The 17748-nt window shown below is 40.0% G+C and overlaps 2 long non-coding RNA genes across 5 annotated transcripts in view; one reads left to right on the forward strand and one right to left on the reverse strand.

Annotated features, from left to right (window-relative positions):
- Window positions 1-17748, forward strand: part of LOC116277914 (uncharacterized) — a 387230-nt gene that overhangs the window by 168082 nt on the left and 201400 nt on the right. The window lies entirely within an intron of this gene.
- Window positions 16350-16927, reverse strand: LOC140689530 (uncharacterized). Its single transcript, XR_012064574.1, has 2 exons — window positions 16725-16927; window positions 16350-16645 (listed from the first exon to the last, which is right to left on the reverse strand). It is a non-coding gene; the product is annotated as an uncharacterized lncRNA (long non-coding RNA).

The following is a 17748-nucleotide window of genomic DNA, read 5'->3' on the forward strand; positions in this document are numbered from 1 at the left end:
GTAGTTCTGTCATAATTGGGGAAGCAGGGAAGGGAGGGCTCAGGGAGGAGCTGGGCTTAGGGGCAGGTTGGACTGTTGATCGACGTTTTATGAACAGGAAGACTTCACTTGGAGGGAACAGGGAATTTGAAGCCGCAAGAACTTTACCTTTGAATCTCTGAAGGGGAGAGGTCAGTCATGTTTGAAAAGATTTCTGGCTTCTGAACAGCGTCCTATCTTGAGGATAACAAATGTACTTGGCTCAGCTAAACTCGATAGACATTTTTCTAAAGTCCCATGAATCTTTGGCCAGTACTGCCTGAGTAAGACCCGCGTGGGCACCTCAGCAGGGCGTGTGTCCTGTGAAGCTCTTCAAAAGTGCTTAATACCACCTATACATAATGAATAATGATGATCATGATGATGATAGTAAGCACTGAGGTTTGTTTCCTGGACCTAAACTGGTGTGTCATTAGCCTGCTGAGGGCACAACTTCCTGTTGGTTTGCTAAATTATTCTTTTTATTATATTTAAGGCATCATGTTTAGTGATTTACTCCTCTTTGTAATTAGGCTGGGTGATTAGAGAAATCTTTCAGTGGCTTTTTTCTTTTCCTTTAATAACACGCTCACAGGGAGTCTAAAGGTGATGCGCTGCTTACTGAGTGGAGGAACATTTAGAGTTGGGTCATAACTTTTTTGCAAGTGAAAAGAAATTGGAATCTTCTCCAGGGATTCCCATCAATAATGTCTGGATAGATGGGCAGCAAAAGTCCAATGGCTTGTCTATCTGCTTTGAAAGATGTTTGGGAAAATTGCTCTTCCAAATGCAGCTACCTAAAAGTAGGTCAGACACCTCAAATTTCTAAAGCTTTGCTCTAATAGAAGCTGCTAGGGGCAAAAGGTGATGTTACAGTGGTGGTATCATCTTGGCCTTACCTTTGGAGATTTCATTTTCAGAAGGGATGTGTATTTTTTGCCTCTCTGGTTACAGATCATGCATAGCCCCCTGGAGGCTGTGTTTGTGTGGCAAGAGAGCATCCAGAATGCAGTGGTTTGGAAAGAATTAAGACTCTGGAGCTTTCATACTTATCTATATCTGCTTCCTTTCTCCTTGTGTGGTATATCATGGAAGAGTCTCAACCTATAAGATATTTGGCATTGATCAGCTTTGGGGAAGTCTGTTTTCTTTGTGGTTATATTTAGGAACTTTGATAGCCTGATCGTTTTAGTCATAAAGATGCACTTTTATATCATTTGGGTAGTTTGCTTCTAGGATTAGAAAAGAGAGCATTTTATGGTCCATCAAAGGAAATACCTGAATTGGTGAACCTGAGGGTTCTTGTGAAGTTTTAATGGCAGTTGGCACTGTGCTTATTCGTGAGAGGGATAGGAAATACAGTTATGATGAACCAAAATGACATGATAGTTCCCATTTTAATGTTCCCAGAGATACAGCTCCAATATTTTTTTTTCACTTAAGCTATTCACAGATCTTACTTTTCCTTGGTGCAACTCCAGCATTCTGGGAAAAGTCACTTATGTTGAAGGTGACATTGCTTTCTCTCTTGGAGCATGCACTTGGCAAGGAATTCATTAGCCAGACAGGTGTTTATGTCACTGTCAAATTGCCATTGCTTTTTTTTTGTTTGTTTCTGCCTATGGGAACAACACAGCTATTAGATGTTAATAAGAAGCAGATAACTTTCTGTGACCTTTCTGAAGCTCAGGCGTCTGAAAGAAACAGCAGCCATTATTTCAAAGGTTGCTTACTAGTATTGTTTTCTCTCCACAAGCTTAAAATGACATGGGCCTGGAGGTAACCTGAGATGGTATGCTTGGGGACTGGTTGAAGGAGTATAAAATCAATGCAGGAGGCAGTTGGGAGCTTCTCGTGAGAAGGAAAAGTATCAAGTCACACATGAAAGAGTTGATTGTTGCTGTATAAATTATATAGAGAGGATTAGGAAGGGAAAAAAGAGTCAGGAGACTACACTAGCAAAAATGGAGATGTTTACACTGGAAAAGTTTACGTACAAGTAAAACTGAATGGATGAAGACTGAAACAAAGGGAAACAGAGGAATACATTTAAGTACTGTCATTCGGCAGAACTTGGCATTGGTTAGATTAGTTCTGTAGGTAGAGAAATTGAGGATATCTCCAAGGTTAAGACATTAGGGAGCACACTGGAAATGCCAGCCATTAGGGGGAAGATCAGAAGATGGATAGAAAGGGAACAAGCTCGTATTAACTTTACATGGCAGTGAGACATTGCAGGGGAGAATGTGGGAAGGTTTAGAGTTGAAGGAAACTTAACAGTCATTCCGGATGCCCATCCTGGGGAGGAGCCTAGAACACAGCAAAGGTCCAGAAGCTGGCTAGTTAGTGAGACACCTGGAACTACTACCCAGTTTTCTGAGTTTGTGTTTTGTGCCAAAGTGCCTGTCAGTGCCTCATGGAAAATAAATAAGAGAGAAGGATATACTAGTACTTTGGGTAGCCATGTTACAGGCTAAAATTGAAGTCAGGAGTGCGTGTATAAGGTGGACACCAATGGTTTGAGAATGAAGCAGAGTGCAGGAATATCTCCTTTTGAATGAGGTATGTAAGATGGAATATATAATGGAAAGGATATCTGAAAGAAAGTTAGCCCCAAACTCCTATAGTAGGACCATGCAACTGTGCATTCTTAGATGTGTGGGAGTTCCGGGGAGCTCAAGCCTGAGGTGGAGCTCAGGGTTTTGGGGGCACAGGTCTGGGGGCTAATATTGAGGGTACATCACATAGCTATAACATAGCTAAGGATTTTTAAATGGTCCTTTGGGAGGACTCCCCAAGGCTGGCCAGTATGTGACAGCATTAGGTCAGATAGATCTGTTGCTTTGGTACCTCTGACTGGAGATTTAGAAGTCACCCTGCTGAAAGTGGCAGGTCCCACTGAACCATTAAGTGATACTGGAGAAGTCTGGGTAATTCTATGAGCTGGTCAGAAGGCAAGCCTGGTTATTTCATGAGTTTGAGGGCTTCTCAGTGGGAAAGTAGGGATGATGACTGTATTAATCGGCAGTGACTCCAAGGGTTGACCTTGACCCTTCAGGGATGACGTTGGGCAGTCTGTGTCTGCTCTGAGTTGCAGAGCATCTCCTAGGGCCTCAGATGAAACTTCCTCTTTGAGTTGTTGCTGAGGGGAGCTTCCAGCTCTGCTTAGCAATTCTCAACCAGCTTTCTTCTAGGCTGGGCCGGGGCACTGTGCTTCATCTGCTGACTTGAGGGAGCATCTGAGACTGGCTTATCAGTGCACAGCTCAGTTATGTGTAGAAGGCTCTGAGGACATATGAGGGCTGGCTTCAGAGGGCTTATTAATGAAATGATTTGAATGGTAGGATAGTCCAGTGGTTAAAAGCATTTGGACTTGACTTTGACACATTAGTTCTATGATCTTGGGCAAGTTGTTTAACCTCACTGAACCTCAGTTTCATCTGTAAAATGGACATAATAAAAATATCTATATCATTGGGTTTTAAGGATGATTGAATGAGATAATGTATATGAGATGCTTAACCGTATGCATTGCTCATGGGAGGCATTCCTTAAATGTGAGGTATTATTATTGTGACTGCTGGTAAATGAAGGGTCTAGACTGTGGTTTTGAAGAGTCCTTTGAAATTCTCAGCCCTGGAGTGCTGTGCATCTTTAACTAGCAAGCAATCTGGTCTCTCAGAATATAGTAGGAAAAACTTTCCCTAGGCCAAAAGGAAACCCACTGAGTCAAGTATCCGTGAATTCAGAAGGCAGAAAGAACACAGAAGTAAGAGATGAACTCAGCACAACCTCCCCTCACCCCCAGGAAAATGGGGTCTGTGTGTCTTTTGCAAGGTTCTGAACCCTTGAGTTAACTGGTCGCCAACACTGAATTACCATGAGCCCCAAGGGTGAGAATTTCTGGGTCTGGGCACCAATAGGAACAGAAGTTCTTGGATCTTTAGGGGAGAGAGAGGTTTAGAAAATGGCACAGCTTCAGTGGCCCGGAAGCAGGAGACAGAGTCCACTTGCAGGGACTGTGGGCTTCAGAAATGGCAGAAAAAGACGGCTTCACTTATTGAGAAACCTAAGGCCAAGCTCCTGATATTCTAAGAGATCACTAGGAGTGAATTCCTTCTACTTCTGGCCAGAATCTCCAGGGACTCAGACCACTGGGAGGATGAAGGGTGGTGCCAATTAGATAAAAACCATAAAATGCTTAAGACAGTTGATTAAGGGTAAAGTTTGGGCGAAGTGCATAGGTAACCTGCGTTCAGTTTAACTTAGAGAGCTCTTTCTGCCAGAATCACATAGGAGGAAAAAACCCTCCTCCTTCTCCCCCCTCGCCCTTCCCCTCCCTCTTCTCCTCCTGGTTGGTGGGGTAGGTGCACTGGCATGGGGAAGCCCTGCAGGATCCAGGGGGCCCTGAACAAACAGAGAGTTCCTGTTGGCTGTGGAAGAGTGAAGAGTAACAGCGGTGACCAGTAACAGTGCCCTTGGTTTGCCTGGCACTTTGCAAAGTGCTTCATGTTGAGTAAAAACTCTGATCATTTTGCTAAAGGGCATGAGTTCCTTTTACCAAAGGAACTGTATTTATGGATTAAATGCTTTGCCAAAGGCTTGGGGGCAGAAGACAAGTCCCTCAAGGGAATGTGGTTTAAAGAGACAACAAAGAACTGTACTATTTTACATCAATGGACATAAATTCTGGGGTGGGAGGAGAGGGGAAAGATGAGATGGGACTGAGAGAGCAGAACAGAAATAGCAATTTGAATCACATTGTGGGTGCCGAATGCTTGATTTGGTAAACAGGGCCCCGGGGATGCTGGAAATTGTGATGTCTCATATTTAATCTTAAATTGTTTTTCTTGTTGGGTTGTAACCCTCCTCCTCTTCTCTAAACTTTCAGTAATGTCTGCAACTCACCTGCAAGCCTTGGTGAGCATGTATGCAATACAAAGGAAGTGACCTGGGTCTCGTGGCTGGGTTGATGTGGAGAGGACCACGCACAGCTGGGAGTCGCCCCTCAGCTGCTCTGTGCCCGGTGTAGGGGAGAATTAGTAGAAGTCCCCGTTTCTCAGATAATTTCATTTGTACACTTAGTTATTGTAGAGAAAGAGACCTTTTAAACCCTAAAATAAAAATAATTTCTTTGACAGAATTCTACATCACTGCTAGTTTTCTCAGGCTCTTAATAAGACAGAAACTCAGTTTAGGGAGACACTGAGGAGTCACTGTCCATAGACCAGACAGGCTGACATATCGTGTCACTGCTGTTGAGTGGGGCCCTGTTCTGGTGACGTGTTCTGAGGTGAACCAGCATGTCTGGAGGGATCTTACCACCCCATCAGCATCTGCATTCCAGAAATCACAGTTACCTACCTTCTATTATCATATACAGAGTCCAGAAGTAAATTATTTTACATCACAGAGTTCCCAGAGATTTGGTATAATGGTTCTTGGACCAGGTTCGGTATAATAGTTCCAGATCTTCTAGTTTGCTTATTTGTTTTCTTGTAGGGGATGAGGGAGATAAGCATTCCATACTAGTTATTTCTTTGTATCTTCCAACACATTTTGGCCAATCCTCCTTGGGTTTTTTTTTTTTTCCTTTAAAATTTTTAAATTAAAAAGCATTGAAGTATAGTTGACTTACAATGTTCTGTTAGTTTCTGGAGTACAGTGTAGTGATTCAGTTATACTGTATATATTCTTTTTCATAATAGGTTATTATAATTTATTGAATATAGTTCCCTGTACTATACGGTAGGACCGTGTTGTTTATCTATTTTGTATGCAGTAGTTAGTATCTGCTAATAAATGCCCCTTTCAAATGTCAGCTTTCCAGATCTCCATGTAGTCAAACGAGGCCTCCCTTGCTCCCATTTGCAGTCCATTCATGATCTGTCCCTGTTCTCCACTTAAATGAGATCTCGAGTGATTTACAAGCTCAGCTGCTATGAAAAATAGTGAGAAATTCCACATTAGCTCATGCATCCATATGGATATTTTTCCTAGTAAAAAAGCCTTTCATGATAGCATACAAATTAAAATGCCTCAAAAGTGTACACTATAGGTAGTTTTAACATGTAACTTTCTCTTTAATCTTCCTTTCATTTCCAGCTTGAACACATTTCTCTTTGATTGACTGTCTACTCTTCTGTGTTTTACACAACAGATTCCACATTCAAAGCTTGAAGAGCAATGTGCTGACAAACATATAGCTTCGTTTTTTCTTTTGACCTCTTGGTTCCAATTTTCTTTCCATTGGATTCCTATCCAACAATCAGCAGCAGCGTCAGGATATGTAGCCTTTAATATGAATGATCTTTGAACAAAAGAGACATTCAAAGGATCCCCCACTGACAAATTTGCTTCTGAAAAAAATGTATTAAAATTTGCTTCTTTTTAAGTAATATGTTCATATCGTTTTGCATAAGACATTAAAATCCTTACTAATGTATAATATTGATTTTTTTCCCCTGGGGTTAAGCCTAGTAACATGTTTCACTAAATAACAACAATACAGGAGAATGACAATATAGAAGTCACTGTTGTTTCTGAGGACAAGATGGCTATCATTTATTTTTGAAATAAAACATCTCCTACCATATTCTTTCACAAAAACAAGTGGTGGTAGGTTTTCCCAAGCCCATAGCCTGTGGGCCCTGATGGACATGTCCCCTTGGCCATAGAGCTTTAGTGAGTGAGATAGGCAAGGCCAGAGAAGGGCCAGAGCAGGGTTCTCGGAGTGACAGGCGCAAGGCAAGTGTCCGCTTGTGCAGAGTTTAAGTGCTGTGCTGTAACAAGTTGGAGGATGGACAGTGACAACCGAGAGATACAGTGATAAATGAGGATGGAGCTCTGAACTCTACAGTGACTAGATTGTAATCTGTTAGGATCACTAGTCCTGAAAGATCTCAGGTTTCCTTTTACTGTGAAACCTTAAAAAAAAAATTAACTGTAACCAATAATGGTATGAGGGTCACATTTTCATATTCTGGAATGATTCTGAAGGGGGGGGTCACCAAAGAGAAAAGATGTTTTAAAAACATTTCATTTATCTGTTAAAATTCAAAGGATACAAAAGATATTCAGTGAAAAATAAGTCTTTCTTGTGCACTTACCCCAGCCATCCAGTTCTTTCTAAAGGCAACCAGCATGACCAGTTTTGTGTATATCTTTTCAGAGGTAGTTTTTTGCATTTACCACTTAAATAAATAAATATATATGTTTATATTGGTAAGTAGATAGATACTGTTACACACTTTGTTTTTTCCCCACTTAAGATAACTTGGGGATTCCACACCATCTTGGTACATTTAGAGTTGCCACAGGAAATATTTTTTTTCTTCCATTCTCTGTTTTTCCTGATTGTTGAACAGCTGTATTTAAAGGTTGAAGAAACAGGATTTCACATTCTGTCCAAAAATCTGTAAAACTTTTGTATTGTATTTTCTATATTTCTTCTCTAAGCACTACCTTCTGATGACTTACTATAAAATCGGAGAATTAGAAATTCAAGATCGTCTCATCCAGAACCATATTTAGATTCAATTTCTAGTCAGTCGTAGTCTTCACTAAGTGAATGAAATGCATAGACAATCAAAGATAAAACCCGAGTAGACTATTCCATTGAGGCTTGTGGCGGAAAATACTCCATCAGAATTTCCCCAATATTCCTGATGGTGAAAATCATCTGAGGCACTATGTAAATGAGTAGTTTCCCAGGCTTCTCCTGGCCTAGGAAATCTCACTCAGTGGGTCTGGAGCGGGGGCTGAAGATTTGTAGTCCTAACAAGTATATTTTAAATTGCTGCATTAGTTATCTATCACCTTAAATTACCTCAAACTTCATGGGTTAAACAACCATCATCAGATATTATCTCTTATGGCTTTTGTGGGTCAGTTGTTCCAACGGGTCATAGTACAGGTGGTCCGTCTCTCCTTCATGATGTCTTGGGACCCAGCTGGAAGACTCAGGTGGGGGCAGGAAGCACCTGAGGGCTGTGCACTCACAGACAGATGATGCTTATTGTCAGCTGAGGGCCCAGATGGGACTGTCAGCCAGAACCCCAACACATGACCTCTCTGTGTTGCCTGGGCTTCCTCACAATATGGTGTCTATGTCTCAAGGACAGTTATCCTCAGAGATGGGGGGAGGAAATATGGCAGAAGCTGTATCATTACTGTGTCCTAGCCTCCGAAATTTACTTAGCATCACTTTGACCATATGCCCTTCTCCGCTGATTGGGGCAGTGACCTCTCCTCTCTCTCTCCCCTCAGTTCAAGGGAACAAAATACAGACCCCATCTCTTGGTGGGAGGAGATCAGTCACATTGTAAGAAGAGCATGTAGGATGGGATAAACATATAGATGGGGCCATCTTTGGAGCCATTCTGTCTCAGGGCACTCAATGGCCCCAGCAGTTCATATTTCTTCATGTGTAGAATACACTCACCCCCTCCCTTCCCCTCCGCAGAGACCCCCAAGTCTCATCCCCTTACAGCATCTATCTCAGGGTTGAAGGGTAGAAGGTGGACTGTGGTGGCTAGCCTCCTAGATTGCCTGTCCCCAGGAGCCTCATGTCACCTGGTATTCATGCCTTTGTGTGATCTCCCACATTGGGTCAGGCTGACCCACATAGCAGAAAGAATACAGCAGAATTGTCAGTGTGTGACTTCCAAGGGCAGCTTATAGAAGGCATAACAGCTTTTGTTTGCTTGGTCTCTTGTTGCTCGCCCTGGGGGCAGCTGGCCTCCATGCTGTGAGGATACTCTGCAACCCTATGGAGAGGTCCACGTGGAGAGAAACTGAGGCTGTCTAACGACAGCCAGCACTAATTTGCCAGCCTTGTGAGTGAGTCACCTTGAAAGCAGAGTCTCTTCTCCAGTCAAGCCTTCCAACGACTGCAGCCCTAGCGGATGTCTGCCTACATCCCCTGGAGAGAGTCTGAGCCAGAACAGCCAGCCAAGCCTCTTCTGAATTCTTGTCCCTTAAGCCACTGAGTTTTGAAGTGATTTGGTCCACAGCATTAAGTGACTAATCCAGCTCCCTAGGTAAATCTCATCTTCACTAAAATTTGAGAACCCTGGCTGAAGACTTTACTGGTTATGCAGCCAGAGGTCCAGGCAGAGGCCAGGAAGAACACCTTTCATCATTGTAAACAGTCTTGTTAGAAGTAAAATCTGTCCCTCTGAAATGTACAGTAAGGGTTCTGCATCTTACTTTTGAGATATGGCATGGAACAGGATGTAATTTTGCCCTAGAAGGAAGTAGGGGGATTTAGCCACATTTCCAAGTATTTTGAACAAAAGCAGTTCTCGATGGCAGGTCTTTCAGGAAGAAATCTCCATCGTGGGCAATTTTATCCTCAGATTTTGATTTGAGTTGGTACATGTCTTGGCAGGTATTAACTCTGGATACCTTCAGGAATAGAACTCAAGAACGCCACGTTTAACTTTGTTACTCCTGTGATTATGTCTCATGCAAATAATAGTTTCCACCCTGGTTGTTTTTCCTGCAGGCTGAGTGTCAGTTAGTAATTATTCTCTCAGGGAAAGTCTACTAGGCTGATTCAGCTTCTCATGTCTTTCTAATCTGCCAAGCAGTGGGGCTGTGTGTTTTTGAAGGAGTGGATACCATCTTCCTGTGAGAGAGTTTATGGTGATATCAGCCACAGAAGGTATTGCCAGTACTGTAGGTCAGCAAGTTTTTGAAATATCAAACAATTCTTAAATATTCCATGATTTCTTCCTTTGGAAAAGGAGAACTGAAGTGCTGGACATGATATTTTCCTACAGTAGGAATAATATAAAAATTTTTAAAAGATAGAATAAATTCAAATTTAAAGGATAGAATAAATATAAAAAGTTCTCCCAGAGATAGTGAGAGAACTAAAGAATTGGGAATGAAAACCCAAGAGTAAACTAAATATTACACTTATGTCAACTATTGGCTTTGACTTTTTTATCTATAGATTTTGTGCCTCTTACTGCTGCCTAACATTCACTCTGTTAGGGATCACTGTGCACACCCAGCCTGCGGGATGCTGGAGGACTCATGGCTCTTTAATACATACTCTTTGACATGAAGTATCTTGTAGAAAAAAACAGAGGCACATACAGAGTTGTCGATGATATGAGCTCCTAGGTGATAAAAATGATAAATGAGTGCTTGGATATCCAGAAAGGAGGTTGCTTGAGGGTTGGCCCTTAAATAATAGCTATGAGTTTTGCAAGTTGTGAAAATAATACATATTTATTATAGAAAATCAAACCAATACAAATAGGCAAATAGAAGAAGAAAATCTGTTGTCTGACCACACAGAAATAACCACTGTTAACAGTAAAGTTTATATAGCCTTTTACTCTTTATTCTGTCTATTTATCTAGATATTATCAATGAATTCATTACATTTTAAAAATAAAATTGGAATTACATTATATACAGTCTATTTTTTCTTAACATATAGAGAACGTATTTCTATATCAATAAATATCTCTCTATAACATTAAAGATGACTGTGTATCTTGTTATTAAATGTTCTAGTGGACATTTAGATTGTTTCCAATTTGTCCCATTAAAAACACTGGTAATATAAACATTCTTTTAGCCAGCGTTTTGTGTGCATCTATTATTTCCTTAGGATAAAATCCTAAATGTGAATTTCTGAATAAAAACGTATGTAAAATATTAGATCTTGTTGACATTTGCTTTCCAGACAGGTTGTACCAGTCACACTTGGATATGTATAATTTTGATAGCAGTGGTGGAGAAGGAAGACATTCCAGGCACAGAGAGTGATAGGAGAAATGGATTAACATAAAGTGTTTAGGAAGTTTGGCTGAAACACAGATTCTGTGCAGCATAGTGTCAGGGAACATGAATGGGAAGGGTGCTAGATTACCGAGGGCTAGAGTGCCCAAGCTGGCATTTTTATACCTTCTTCAGGAGGCAATTGAGAATCACTGAAGTTTTGAAAGAAGACAGTGACATAATTAAAATAAGGCTATTAAGACACTATTCTTAAAAATTCTGCAAAGTGATACTGTCAGAAAGACCACATAGTAGGTCAAACTTCAGTGGTGGCAGAGAACAGAACATTGTCTAAGAATAGAAAATAAAGGAAGGACACGTGAAACATTTGGAATGTGAGAAAGGAGGCAATGTCAAAGGTCACTATACGGTTTGGGGTCTACTTGGAAATAATAATGATAACCATTAAATGGGGTAATGGGAGCCATTGGGTTATAAAAGAAGAAAGAGCTGCTGGAGGAAGAGGAAGATAATAAGTTCTGTTTGAGATATTTTATATTTAAAGTGTTGGTAGTCGATTCAGATAGAGACCCCTGGAAAATACTGGACTTTAACTTGGGAGAGAGATCAGGCCTGGAGAAAGAAAGGTTTAGATGTGGTCTTAGAAATTTTGTTGTTGTTTAGGCTGTGGGATTGATGAGATCTGTGGAAGGAAAGATAACAAGAGAATTCAGCTGAATCGCAATGATTGTATGCATGCACCACAGAGGCTGAGGGAACAACCCCCACAAAGAATTAGACATATCAGTGACAATGCCTGCACAGCATTAGTACCTGTTTCCAACATCTAGACCCGAAAATGTCATAATTCAAGGGGCTTTGGGTAAAGTACACAGAAGGGTCTAGTTGTAGCGAATAATTTGCCCTCAGTTAGCACTGCTCTGGTTCAGCCTAATAAATCTTAGAAGAAAAACCCAAAAGGAGCAAACTAAATCCATAAAACCTAATGGCATTCCAGAACAAATCTCAAGCACATTTACAAGAATACAAAAATATCCAGTACCTTAAAAGGTAAAATTCACAATGGCTAGTAAATCCAGTAAAAAAATTATGAGGCATGCACAGAAACAGGAAAATACAGACCATAATAGGAAATAAACCAAAACTGACAGAGATGTTAGAATTAAAGACAAGGACATTAAAATACTAGTTGCTCAAAAGATTAGGTAGAGACATTAAAGATCTGAAAAAGACCCGAACTAAACTTCTAAAGGTGATGAAAACTACAGTGTAGGATAAAAATACTTTGCTTGGATTAATTGCAGATTAGAAATTGCAGAGGAAAAGATTAGTAAACTTGGATGATGTAGAAATAGAAACTATTTGAAATGAAGCACAGAGAGGGGAAAGGATAAAACAGAAATGAACAGAACATCAGTGAACTGTGAGATAATAAAAGCTTCAAGCTGGTTAATATATGTGTAGTTAGTGTCCAAAGGAGAAAAGAGAGAGATGAGGATACAAAAAATATTCAGAGAAATAATGACCGGGAATTTCCCAAATTTGATGATAATTACAAATTCACAGATCTGAGAAGCTCAATGAAACTCAAGTACAATAAACATGAATAAAAACATACCATGGCACAACATACTCAAGTTGCTCAAAACCAGTGACAAAGAGAAAATCTTAATAGCAGCCAAAAGAAGAAGACATGTTACGCATAGAAGGACAAAGATCAGGCTATAGCAGATTTCTCATAGGAGGCAATGCAAGCAAGAAGACAATGGAACAACTTTTTAAAGTACTGGGGAAAGAATATGTCAACCTAGAATTCTGTGCCTAGGGAAAATATCTTTCAAAAATGAACACAAAATAAAGATTTTTAAAGATACACAAAAGCTGATAGAATTCATCCAGCAGACCTGCATTTTAAGAAATTTTAAAGCCAAGTCTTCAGGCAGAAGGAAAATAAAACCATTTGGAAATACCGGTCTCCAGAAAGGAATAAAGAGCCCCAGAAATGGTGAACACATGGTACACATATAAATGTTTTCTAATTACTTAACCTTTTAAAAATAATAATTGACTGTTTAAACAAAAATAATGCCATGCAATGTGGAATTGGTAACATATGTAACAAAAATAGCACAAATGTTGTGAGGGTAAAAATACAAGTATACTGTTATAAGGTTCATATACCATACATAAAATAACATGACTTGGAGGTGTATTCTACAAACCCTAAGACAGTCACCAAAATTAGCCAAGTAAAGGAGCTATTATAGAATCATAAAATAATTAATTCAAAAGAAGGAGAAAAAGAGGACAAGGAAACAAAGCACAGATGAAACAAATAAAAAACAAATCGCAGAAAGATAGATTTAAACTTTAACTCTGTCAATGATCACAATAAGTGTAAATGGTCTAAATAACATGATGCAGAGGAAAATAATTGCCATCGTGCATGAAAAAGCAAGATGAAACCATATACTTCCTGCAAGAAACACATTTCAAGGACACAAATAGCTTAAAGTAAAGAATGGAAAAAGATTTCTGTGCTAACACTCACCACAAAAAGTTGGAGTGGCTATATTAATATCAGACAAAGTAGATATTAGAGCAAAGAATATTACCAAGATAAAAGTTGGTCATTGATTAGGAGTTTGGAATTAATAGGTACACATTACTATATATAAAATAGATGAACAACAAGGACATACTGTACAGCACAGGGAAATATATTAAGTTTCTTGTAATGACCTGCAATGGAAAAGAATCTGAAAAAATACATATGTACATATATGTTTAAGTGAATCACTTCACTGTACACATGAAACTGACATTGTAAACTATACTTCAATTAAAAATAAGAATTATAAAAAATTTTTTTAGAAAGGTCATTTCCTAAACTTAAAGGGGTTGACTCATCAAGAAGACATGATGATCCTAACCTATCTGGCTTGAACACCAAGGACACGTGATCTCACAGGCCAGGAAACGCCGAGGTATCTGGTTCCAGGGTTGGCTAGTTCAACAGCCTGAAGACATCAGGACAGGTTATTTCTGCATTTCTGCCCTGCTATCCCCAGGATGTCAACTTGGTCCTTAGACTGGCCTCTCTCATAAATGCAAGTTGGTTGTCATCATTCTAGGAGTCACTCCAGTGGAAGAAAAGAAACCTCTTTTTGTCCCAGTTAGCCTCAGCAGACTTTCCTCAAGTGTCATTTATCAGTGCTGGGTCACTTGTCCACTTGGAAACCAAACCAAACACTGACAAGGGTCATGGTATTACTAATTGGTTTAGACCAGCATTCAGCAAAATATTTCTATAAAGGGTCAGAGGGCAAATGTTATAGTTTTGCAGGCCATATGCTTTCTTTTGTAACTAGTTGATTCTACTATGCAGCATGAAAATATTTATCAGTGATACATAAAGATGACATGGTTGTAGTATATTTTTATATACAGAAGAAGCCAGTAGGCTGGATTTGGCTTGTGAGCCAGTGTTTGCTGACTCCTGACTTAAACTAATTAGCTAGGGTGGAGACAGGGCTCCCCTCCTTGAGGGTTGGATACTTAAACAAAATTAGTGTCCTCTAAGCTAAGAAGTTGGAAGGAGTGGCTGTTGGATGGGTAGTCAGCAGTATCTGTCACATATTGTGTCCCTGTCTCTTCCACAGTCATAGCATTTATTCCATGCTCAGTAAACACTGATTGAATGAATGGTGAATGACATATTTGCTAAACAGTGAATGAGCATCTCTGCAGACAGACCTAGGCTTTGATAGGAAATTGTTTCCACAGTCGCACCTCTTTGCCCCAGGGCCTTGCAATCCCTTGAGATAAGATTCTTTCTCCTTACAATTCTTTCGAGATACAACTTGGGTGAGCTAGAAGGCAACCAGGTGAAGAAGAGAGATCGTGGTGTTGAAGGGACATCCTTGCACCTCCAAGATGACGTCTTCACCTCCCTCTAGTCCCTGACATCAAAGCTTCCCAGCAGCAGCAGCACAAATAATAAATTAAAAGTAAAAAGATCAAGCATGGCAGCACATGGCTGAAAGGGTGAATTATGATGTTAGGGAGCGAGAGAGAGCCTCCCACTGCTTTTTAAACTTAGAGTTACATTTCTTCTTCCCTTGGTGAGGAAACACAGTTCTGTTATTTCTGCAAATGCATTCTTTCTATACTGAATATAAACATGCTATGAAAATATGTGTGCCTGCTAGCATGATTCATTTCCCCCAAACATCTAGCAATTGGGGGAGTCATGTCACCCTATATAATTGCAGGTTTGGGGCGCCCCTTCCTGCAGCTAGCCAGGAGTTATCCTGTTCATGTTTGTTGTTCATCCATCCAGGATCCTGAGGAATTCTGAGTCCAGGAGGCACTTTGCCTAAGAACTGACAAATCGGTAGCTGGCTTTAAATGATTTTATTACTGGGGGTGAATTCTAGGAAAGGAAACCTCAGGGTCGATTATAAAAATAGTGTGTTTATAGAAGTAAAAGCTTTCAGGAGTGTTGCCTTTAACAGCAATGGAAAAATCCCAAACCTACTAAAGATGTCAAGTCCAGCTCCAGGCTCCTTTCCCCTAAGTGCAAGGACATTTGTAGTAAGAGGCAATATACAGTACTATATATAAAACAGATAACCTACTGTATAGCACAAAGAACTATATTCAGTTTCTTGTAATGAGCTGTAATGGAAAAGAATCTGAAAATATACATACATATATGTATAACTGAATCACTTTGCTATACATCTATCACTTTGCTATACATCTGAAACTAACATTATAAATTGACACTTTAATAAAAAATGAGAGTTAAAAAAAAGACATGGGGGACACAGTGGCCTCTGGGCTCAGCTTTCTGGGTTCAAATTTCAGCTGTGTTGTTCACTAGCTTTATGACTTTGGTCAAATTGATCAAACTCTCCAAGCCTCCATTTACTTAACTTTAAAATGGGTGTGATAGTAGCATCTACCTCACAGAGGTAAGATGGATAGAGTCCATCTGGGTAGAGTGCAAAGGAAGGGCACATGACTGAACTGAGAGAGAGGGGTACAGGGACGATCCTGTCACAGTAGGGGGGGGAGGGCCCCAAACGGTGCTCTGGGGGTTACACCTTCTTGTGCTTATGCTCGCTCCCCAGCCTTAGTTGGCTTCCTAGGAACACAGAATTCTCTAAATGGAGAAAAAAATGAAGCGTATTTCCTGGGCAGCCTGGCTCGGGAAGTGAACAAAGATGTGAATAGTTTCCTTCCATCTGGGCCGCTCATTTGATGAGGCCAATAGAAGTGGGATTCTAGGTGGAGCAAAAGTGGGTTCCCACTCTGGTCATCTGGGCTGAGGCCTTCTGTGTCAGGCTTTTAAAGATTTTGTTCGCTTTTCCATTTTCTCTTCTCTTTAAAAAAAAACTAATTCCTAAAGCTGTGTCTTAACCTAGTGTAAACATTGGTTTTCTCAGACAACAATAGGAAATATGAGCCAATCTGGGGAAAGCTTGAATGAATAGCATAAGCACTATTTGTGAAACATTTTACAGGATGTTAAGTTCTATGAATATGATAAATAATAATACATATTCATATTCTACTCGAGTCTTTTAATTTCAACTACTTAAACCACTCAAATTTACATAAATATGTGTTCAGTTTCCTGAATACGTGGTTCTCTTCAGTTGAGGATGACTATTTTCATCACTTTTCCCATATTAGATTGATATATTTATCATAACCCATGCTTTCAGGACATCGCACAAGGGTTTCCTTCTAAAATCTTGTTCTCATGGCTTCTTGAATTTGTGTTGCTTCAGTTCACAGCAGCCAAGGTGGGTAGAGTCACTGTCTCCAAAGTTGTTGAGATAATTCTCTGTCCTTTCTGAAAAGAATATTAAGAAGGAGTTTACTGTGGTTCCTGGTGATAGCAGATGTTCTCTGTATCATATGCCATAAGTTACCTTTAATTCCTTTTTTTCCTTCTTTTATGTTTGCTGATTGAAGATTGAAGTATATTTCACATACACGTTTCTATCTGTTTAAACATGCAGGACACACATGGCAGAGAAGGGAGGCTGAATGCTTAGGGAAGAAGGCCTGGTGCCAAGGCCCCCCACTGTCTGTTGATGGTATGGTCTTGACAAAGTCACTTTGTGTCTCTCAGTTTTATCTGTAAAGTGAGAATAATTCTATCTTCCCTATTGTGGATTAGTTGAGAGTATCAAGTTAAAATCTTTATGTGAAACTTCTTGTTAGTATTTGTTTAGCTACGCTGGGCTAAATTTCTCAGTGATCTTTGCTAGTGATCTGTCTAGCAACCCAAAGCGCCCACTGCTTAACTCAATACTTCCTTGCAACAGCAAGAAAAATAATTTCTACTCAAAGGAGTTGATTTTCCTGCCCCCAAGGTTGTGACCTCTAATACCTCCGTCACTGTTCAGATATTAAAGTGTAAGAATTCTGCTTAGTCAGATTCTGTCTCTCTACTCTTTTCTTTCCCCCTGGTTTTACAACTATGATTTTATTCTTTGCTTTCCTCTAGCCACTTCAGAATGGCTTCTGTAATATCATAAAATATCAGAATTAAAATACCAATTCCCCACTTTCCTGGAGTCTTTTCCTTGAGGGAAGACTTTAGTTGGAGGTTAACCAAATCCAGGATCAGGCTTTCTTTTTGTCGATTTCCGTGTCTCACTTTGTTCCTGATGTAACAGTGACATCTTGTTCAATCTGCATAAGCGGCTGTGCAGAAGAGGAAATTGCAAAAGGAACACGAATCACTATTATACCTTTCACTAATTTATGCATGCAGGGTTCATTTCCTCCAGCAGAGTCCAGGATTAGAAGTGATGGATGCCTCCCAGGGGCCCCAATCCATCATTAGTCAAATACTCTGCCTCTTCCTCAAGGAATAGCCTGATTCTTTGAGATGCTTTTTTCTCTCCTTATTTTCTTTACTGTTTCTTGCTTGCAAGGATTACTTTT

This window comes from Vicugna pacos, chromosome 3 (assembly GCF_048564905.1).
Source record: "Vicugna pacos chromosome 3, VicPac4, whole genome shotgun sequence".
Classification (NCBI taxonomy): Eukaryota; Metazoa; Chordata; class Mammalia; order Artiodactyla; family Camelidae; genus Vicugna; species Vicugna pacos.